Source organism: Pelodiscus sinensis, chromosome 6, assembly GCF_049634645.1.
Source record: "Pelodiscus sinensis isolate JC-2024 chromosome 6, ASM4963464v1, whole genome shotgun sequence".
Lineage (NCBI taxonomy): Eukaryota > Metazoa > Chordata > Testudines > Trionychidae > Pelodiscus > Pelodiscus sinensis.
Window position 1 is genome coordinate 53,637,801 of NC_134716.1, and position 9,094 is coordinate 53,646,894.

Below are 9,094 nucleotides of genomic sequence, written 5' to 3' on the forward strand. Positions count from 1 at the left end.
TTAGCTTTAACTACTGCTTACTTGTAGTTATTAGAACCAACATCTCTATTTGTTGTGATGCCAATTGAAAAACACATGGAATTTTGTTTTGTCAACCCACAGTTGTTTTTGATGCATGGTGTTTTACTGATTGCCTTATTTTGTGAATTTGTGCCTTCATAATTGCTGAGTAGTTGTTAGAAGAGGTTTTTACTGTTTCAAGTATTTCCATAGCATTGGCTGAGAATAAAAACACTGGTGTTTTGATTGCTATCTAAGCAGATTCCACTTGGAGGTCTTCAAAGTAAGCATAATATAATTGAACATTTCTCGTTGACATACTTTACACCTTGCATTGGCATTTGGTGTTAGCAGCAGAAATAAGTGATAGTTTATACATTTCAACTAATCTATCTCCCTTGCCTTTTAGTGTTATAGATATAATAGAAAGAAGTATTGCAAGACTGCTAGCATTTCATTCTGTTTTCATTTTGGATTTTATTTTTTGCAAGCCTGACAGGTAAAATTATACTTAAAACATCAGCGGATGGGAGAATCTTCACTGCAGAAGAATTAGAAATCACAGAAAATGCTGACACTGTAGCCAAATTTTACTTGTTTAAAATCAGAAAATTGAAGGTTTTCCCAGGGTCTATCTAACTCTTGGACTCCTGGAAAGTTGTTTAAGAAGTAACAGCAGCCTGATGGCCCACTTGCACCCCAGCAATGAGACCTTAGAACTTGTCCTGAACAGGAAACATGGCTTTAGCAAATGTTCTGAACTGACTAGCTTGGCAGTAGTGCTTAAATTTGGTGCACAGGATAACACCATGCCTTAGTAAGGACTTTGTACAGTCAGAACAAATGTATTGTACAGTCAGAACAAACTCCTTTGGATAAAGCAAACAAGCCACAGATCAACAGATAACCACATGTTTATGAAAGTAGCAATAGCAACTTGGGATAATTTGAAAAGCTAAGCCTGTGCACTTCACTTCTAATGCTCATGAGAGATAATATAGAATTTCACCCCACTAAAAGCCTGAAAAGCTGAGACTTTTGGGAATTTAAAAGTACATCAAAATTTGGTCAGAGACAATGAAGTTTGATAATTTAATGAAAAGTTACCCTGTATTGAGACCTGTTAACCAACTCCTACAAAAAACAAACAAAAAAACACTAAGCAGAAAATGGATGAAATTGGGGTGGGAGGGGAAACCCATCTTAGATCCATGAAACATGAAGACTTTCTTTCCACTCTGTTCTAAAAGAGATCTAGCTATTAGTTATAGGAAATAACTGTATTCATGAAAAGTTGATATAAGGATGGTGTCCTAAAAAAAGAGAAATAGGAGGACATATGGAGCAATGATCCCCATACCTTAATAAATACAATAATGGGAGAAAAATAAAATTATTTGTAAATGGTAGCTAACGCCACTAAAATTAAGTTAATTGAGCAAATTTGAAATTTGAAATGAAATGGGAGGATTTATCCATATATGGTGGATATGCTCAAAAGCAAAGACATTTTGAACTGCTATTGGACACACTGCAAGGGAAATAATTCAGTCTCCACTGTCAAATTACTCCTTAGTATTTTAATTAAATTATCATAATAAAAACTCAGACTTATAAAAGCCTTATGGAACTGATCTTTCCTCTCTTAGTTTTTGTTAGAATCACCTTAGCAAGGTGATGGGAAGGTGTGACTCACCTAAAACTATTGACTGGTATACAAATTTGTGTAAAGTTCTAGAACTAGTTCAAGTCAGATTTCTACAGACATGAAGGAAAAATAGACAACTGCTTAGAGGTTTGGTGGAACTTCAGAGGATTTGCTGCAAGAGGGTTAATTTAAGATTGATAATTTAAGAGCTTTTCTGCATATTAAGGAAGAGAGAAACCCTATTCAACAAGAGCCAAACTGAACTCAAAATTAAGATCAGAATTATAGAAAAAAAAGCTTAACATAGGATAGTTTTGATAATTTAACTAATAAACAGGCTGTTCATTTAAATGCAAGAAAAACAGAAAATTGGATCTAAACCTGAGCAGACTTTAACTGACACTACCAATTGACAAGGCTGAAGAAGATGAAGACAGCATTGAGCATAATGAATGTTCAATAACAAAAAGTTAAGAAAGCAAATGGTAGCAGGTCTTATAGATGTACATGGGCCAGTTCATAACTGTGCGTACACTTGTGCTCTGTCTACACTGCAGCGCTATTTCGGAATACCTCCGGTATCCCGAAATAGCTATTCTGCAACTTTTGAGTGCACCTGTAATTGTGAAATATAACAAACTCGCTATTTTGATGTCCCTGGAAACCTCATTCCACGAGGAGTAAGGGATGTTTCAAAATACCACTTTATTTCAAAATCAGTGCTGTGTAGACAGTGCCAAATTTTGAAATAAGCTATTTGAAATAAGATCAAAATAAGTTACACAATTCATATCTTATTTTAACCTATGGTGCAGTGTAGATGCACCCTAAGTATCTACTTAAGCTACCAAATAGATCTGATAAATAACATTAAATAAAACAGAAAAGATTTCCTTTGCTGTTTGGGATAAAAAGTAGAGATGTTTGACTGCAAACAAGCTGAAATAAGCAACCTTTCCTGAATAATATTTAATTTGGTTTTATTCAGGAAACAGTTGTTCAAAGTTAAATATTATCCCCAAGTATACAGGGATTATTCCACAATACACTATAGAACCACAGAAAGTCCGGTCTTACCACCACAGTAATATAGGATACTTTCCACTTGAATCAGTGGGCTGGATTCTGAACTCACATGTTGGTGCAAAGTTAGAAGTAATTCTGACATCAATTCACCAGCATAAGCAGGATCAGAATAAGCCCCAATTTTCAGATAATTGCAAGTCCAGTCTTTAAAGCTACTGGTAACTGATCTTTTAGAGCTTGGTAAATTAATGACTTATACCAGAGACAAAAGGCACTTATTGTGCATGTGTCCTTTCCACAGACATGATGACCTCTGACTCCAAAATACTCTTCAACAATATGACTGCTAAATTATCTTATAGGGACATCATGGAAAAAATCAATGTACTGAAGCCACATTCTATGAAGAGTTCTCAAAACCTAAACTGTTAAGAAGGAAGTTTTGGCTTTAAGAAATATCCAGATTCTAATTTTTTTTAAAGAGTTTCTAAGCTGGCAGAACATGCTCTTTTGAATTTCATTTTCTTGTTAATAAACCTCTTGTTCCAAAATGCTAGTTTATTTATACCAAAAGAAAGTTAAAAAAGAAAGATTAATTAAAAGATTTCATTTGATTTCAGTCATTCCAATCTCAAAAAAGTTTCTGCAAACTGATAAAAAAATATTGTTCTAGTTTGTAATGGGAAAACATTTTAAATATCAGAGAGACTCCTGTGTAGTGGGAAAATCATTTCCCATCCAGCTGTGAAGACAAGGACCTAGGAAAGGAAACCAACTGCAGAGTAACATTGTAGCAAAGTGCTAGAAGCTGTGTTATTGCTATGCATTCTGGTTCCTCCACCATTTAGGTCACATGATATTGTTTGTTTCCTGACTAGGTGACTCAGATAATGAGACAGTGGGAATATTATAAGAAATAATATTTGAAATTCACTCTTAGAAAACAGTCTAGAAATCTAACTAAAACATGTAAAAGTATTCAAATAGTTGCAATAAAACTTCAATATTCACATATTTGTGGAGATCAAATACAAAATGTCACACATATGGTCAAAATTTAAAATGACCTTAAAAATTAAATTGTGTGAACATTTTAACCCACTATTTGCCCATTTTTCATTTAAATCAAACACACATATTGCATATTCTTGAAGTCTTCAAATCATGTAACCCAGTGATTATGAGTCTGTAACAGGAGTGGGTGAGAGTGAGGTTTATAGTCTGGAATGTTTATAGACTTCATGAGCATAGTGGTCCTTTCTGACCTTAACACCTATGGGTCTATATTCCATATCATGACCATTTCAGACTTTCCATCTTAGTAAGCACACCTTTCAACCATCAAACCAGGTATTTTAGACAAAAGCTATCCAGTACAGTATTGTAGTCATTAAGGTGTTGGAGAAAACCAGTTAAGCAACAATGAGAAGACATAGCTGAAGATACATTTTGGAAGACAGAATTCCAGAACCAATTCTTAATAGAAAATGAATTGTACAGTAATCTACCTTTCAGCAATGACCAGTATGCTTAAAGGGAAGAACAGAAGGCATTTTACACCTTGCAGCATACATTTTAAACTTAAAAAACAACAAATAGTATGGTAGCATTTTAAAGACTAACAAAACATGTAGATAGTATCATGAGCTTTCGTGGGCATTCATGATATCATCTACGACTATGTCTAGACTGCATCCCTTTGTCGACAGAGGGATGCAAATCAAGCACATTGAAATTGCTAATAAAGCCAGGATTTAAATATCCCACATCTCTTTAACATAAACATGGCCACCACTTTTTTTTTTAAACGGAGTTTTTTGGAAAAAAATGGCAGTCTAAACACGAATATGTCGAAAATAAAGCCTTTTTCGACAGATCCTGTATTCCTCAAAAAATGAGGTGTACAGGATCTGTTGAAAAAGGTTTTATTTTCGACAGATCCGTGTCTAGACTGCAGGGTTGTTTTTTTTTAAAACTCCGTTTCGAAAAAATAGCGGCAGCCATGTTTATGTTTATTTAAATCCTCACTTCATTAGCAATTTCAATGTGCCTAATCTACATCTCTCTGTCGACAGTTAGTTTTTAAAGTGTTATCATATTATTGTTGTTTTTTAAGTTTATCCTGTACAGACTAACTTGGCAACCCCTCTGAAGTATAAATTTTGAAATGTTTAGTTTGCATACCTGCAAATGAAACAGAATGTCTTGAGCTTGAATTTATAGCACTACAACTACACAGTCTTGGCAACTGCATAATGGGTAAATGCACTCACAAACAAGTATTTTTGTGGGTAAATACTAATTTGTGCAAAAGCAAATGCTCACACACGTTTTTCTTCCCCATGAATGACTGAAGATCAACATTTTGCAAGTATGGACCTGTAAGTCTTCATAACATCATATTTCAGTTAATTCTGCTGCCTGATTATGTGCCATATAAAGGAACTATCTTTTGTATTTTAAGATAATTATTGAGATTGGAAATGCTTGTACTTTTGATATTTCAAGTTCTTTGTTGGCAAATGTGCAAAAACATGAGCATATTCTGTGATAGCTCTTTGTGCAAGAAAGAAAAAGCAGCACACTTTGTATCTCAATTTCATCACTAAAACTTGTTTATAAGTATCAGAGGGATAGCCGTGTTAGTCTGAATCTGCAAAAGCGGCGAGGAGTCCTGTGGCACCTTATAGACTAACTGAAGTGTTGGAGCATAAGCTTTCGTGGGCAAAGACCCACTTCGTCAGATGCATGTAGTGGAAATTTCCAGAGACAAGTATAAATATGCAGGCCAGAATCAGGCTGGAGATGACGAAGTGGATCCAATCAAGGAGGATGAGGCCCACTTCTAGTAGCTGATCTGGAGGTGTGAATTCCAAGAGCGGAGAAGTTGCTCCAGATCAGCTACTAGAAGTGGGCCTCATCCTCCTTGATTGGATCCACCTCGTCATCTCCAGCCTGATTCTGGCCTGCATATTTATACCTGCATCTGGAAATTTCCACTACATGCATCTGATGAAGTAGGTCTTTGCCCATGAAAGCTTATGCTACAATACTTCAGTTAGTCTATAAGGTGCCACAGGAATCCTCGCCGCTTTTGTTTATAAGTATGATTTTCCAGCATATCCAGTAGAATTTTTGCAGTTCTGGTTCATAAACCAGAAGATTTTAATGTTAATTGTGCACATGTATTTGCTAACCAAATGTATATTTCTAAAAGCAGACATTATGGGCAATATTATTCCTTTTAGGACAAAATATGCTCATATATTCTAGTGAGCTCTCGGTCCATATGTATAAGCTGTATATCCTGTGGTGGCACCAATTTACTCTCTCACAGCTTTAGCAGTGTTCACACTGTGCATTTCTATATCTACTGTAAATGTTCAATTTGCAGAAGAAATTTTATTCTTATCTTTCTTTTTTTAGTTTTAAAACATATAATGATTAAAGAATGAATGTGCAATCAATATATATAGAGAGAACTCCTTCTAGAATGAAATAGGTGGTTCAGCTTGTTAAACTTCAGTAGAATTTATAACATCTACAGTAACTGTACCTCTCTTCTGTGTACTACCTTCTCCTAAATAATTTCTTCAGAGAGATGATTTAGCAAGTTACCATGTAGTGGCAGCATATTATTTTCATTTCTGGCATGACGTGTATTTGTTTCCAATAATAAGAAGACAATGATAACCACGGGTGTGTGTTAAATTTATTATATTCAATATTCTATTAAACCACCATAAGCTAGAGGTTTATACAGGGACAGATTAAATCTTGTAGTGAAACTAAAATCTATGAAAAAGCTGAATTGGAGATTTATAGCGTAAAAAAAGCATTTCCCACAAGTTTGGACAATGAGTCCATATTTTGGCTACAATATAAAATCTTTACTTCAGTTATATTCATGTTTACACTAGGTAGAAAACTTGCTTTTCAGTGGCTCATTTATATATATACGAGACCCACTATTCAGGCACTGGTAGATGCCTAGTGGATTTCTCAAAAGCATCTAAACAAGTTAGGTGCTTCCATTGATTTCAATGGATATTAGGTGCTTCATCTGTATTGAAATTTTTGAAAACCTACCTAGGCAATTGTTTGCATATCTAGGTGAAAATCTGACCTATGAATCTGACCCCATCTACAACTATAGAAATAAGTGTAAACACACTTTCCTGTGCCTGCTAAACTCATAGTCCATTCCCATTTTGAATGACTTCCCCTTGTGGAGAGCTGTGGATACTACCTGTGCCATCAACTACAGTTCAAAGGGGAATATATGTATATGTATGTATGTAGGAGAGAGGTGGGAAGTTTTACATTCCATAGTGCTCCATTGAAGTGCTGACACCAATAGTCTCTGGAATCTATAGAAAAAGCAGAGTTCTCAGCCAAAGCTTATGTCCTTAATGCCTCCACCTTCCAATAAGTAAAGTTGCATCCATTTTGCAATTCCCCCACCTAATTACCTTTCCATCCCCAGGTCTTTCAACAACCAGGTCCCACTACCACTCATTACACTGATATAAAATAGCATTGAATTAAATTCAGAATATCTATTTTGATAAAATAAAATAAAATTGAATGGCATTTAGGTACTGATAATTATCAGTTAATTAATATAACAATATACACACACATACCATAGACGTATACTATCGATATGTAGCATCTTAGCAGTGGAAGTGTAGATGCTTGTTTAGGAGTGAATTCAACATTTTCTACCATTTACAGTTTGGAAACTCCTACTGGAACAACTGTGTATCTGTTGGTGCAAACTGACACTACATTTTCTTTCATGAAATGCTAGGCCTTTTATGAGCTTTACGTATTAAAACAATTCAATCTAATTTATACATATAAAAAGTATATACATTTAATAGATTATATCATATCATCCCAGTTTGATGAGCAACAAGATTCACAAACATTTCGTGTGCAATTCAACAACATTTTATATATTTTTGTCTCTCTTTGGTTTTTGATGTTATGATTATTCTAATACAGAGATGGACATGAATCAAACCTGTAGATTTACATACCCATTTAATGTTACATTTCAAGCCTATCATTTATTGTAATATATAGATGCTAAACTGGCTGAGAGGATTCTGTAACACTGTACTGAAAAAATACCAGCCATTTTTCAGAAAAATTTAATGCCAATGTGGGTAGAAATAGTACATTAATATATCTTATAATATAAATGGTGAATATGTTTAAACTACTTCAGATTAAAATATTGAATATTTTTAATATATTGTCAGTGTTATAAGGCAAACTCACCAGCCCAGGCATCCCTTCATGGTCACGTATAGTACTGCAGCAATTCTGCCTGTTTTCCTCATCAGACACTTGTTTGGTCATGCATCAGTCTGCTTCTTAGAGCTCCAACTATTCTCCAGTTTTCACTCCTTCTAGGTAAAAGGAGACCTTCAAAAAACAAAATTCCAAAAGGCACAAAACAAAGGAATCTTCTACCCAGTCAGGTCATACTTCTAGTCTCTGCTTCCATACAAAATTGCCAGCTGTTACACCTGGAGTCAACACCACTTAAACACATAGCCTTCTTGCCTTAAAACTTTTCTTTCTGCACCCCATCTGGCCTGCCACAGCACCACATGATTTTTTGTCTGTACCAGACTGCTAATCCTGGGCAGGAACTCCTGTCAGCATTCATCTCATTCACAGCTTTAACTCACTGAATGTCTCCCCTTTTAAGACTAAACCCAGAACAGGTGAAGTGGATATAGCTACCTGAGACCAAGTCTGGTCTTAACCCTTTCTAGCCCAGAATGAAGTAATGCCTCGTTACAATCTGAATTAAAAGAGGAGGCAATTAGCTCAGAAGAGACAGCTATAGAATTTGGAAAGTAAAACAAATATGTAGAAAAACAACAACAACAAAATATACTACTGTAAATCTAGACTACTTCCATTGGTTTCAGCGGGAGATGACCCTATGTCTTTAAGTATTTTTATTATGAGAATATTGTCTGGAAGCAAAAAATGTGTACAGATTGAACTCTAGTCTGGCACACTTGGAACCTGGCTGGTGCCAAACCAGCACCAGAGAATTTAGAATTATAGAATCATAGAATACTAGAACTGGAAGGGACCTTGAGAGGTCATCAAGGCCAGTCCCCTGCCCTCATGGAAGGACCAAGCACCAGATAATCCCTGACAAATGCCTATCTATCCTGCTCTTAAATAGCTCCAGTGAGATTCCGTAACCTCCATAGGCAATTTATTCGTGTTTAACCAACCTGGCAGTTAGGAAGTTTTCCCTAATGTCCACCCTAGACCTCCCTTGCTGCAGTTTAAACCCATTGCTTCTTGTCCTATCATCAGAGGTCAAAGAGAAATTTTTTTCTCCCTTCTCCTTTTAACACCATTTAAGGTACTTGAAAACGACTA

General features: G+C 35.4%; 1 long non-coding RNA gene across 1 annotated transcript in view; it reads right to left on the reverse strand.

Moving 5' to 3' along the window:
* Positions 1–8,328, reverse strand: part of LOC142830059 (uncharacterized) — a 202,106-nt gene extending 193,778 nt beyond the window's left edge. The window contains exon 1 of the long non-coding RNA XR_012905085.1: positions 7,964–8,328. This is a non-coding gene — a long non-coding RNA (uncharacterized LOC142830059). The remainder of the gene's footprint in view (positions 1–7,963) is intronic.
* Between the last annotated feature and the right edge of the window lie 766 nt (positions 8,329–9,094).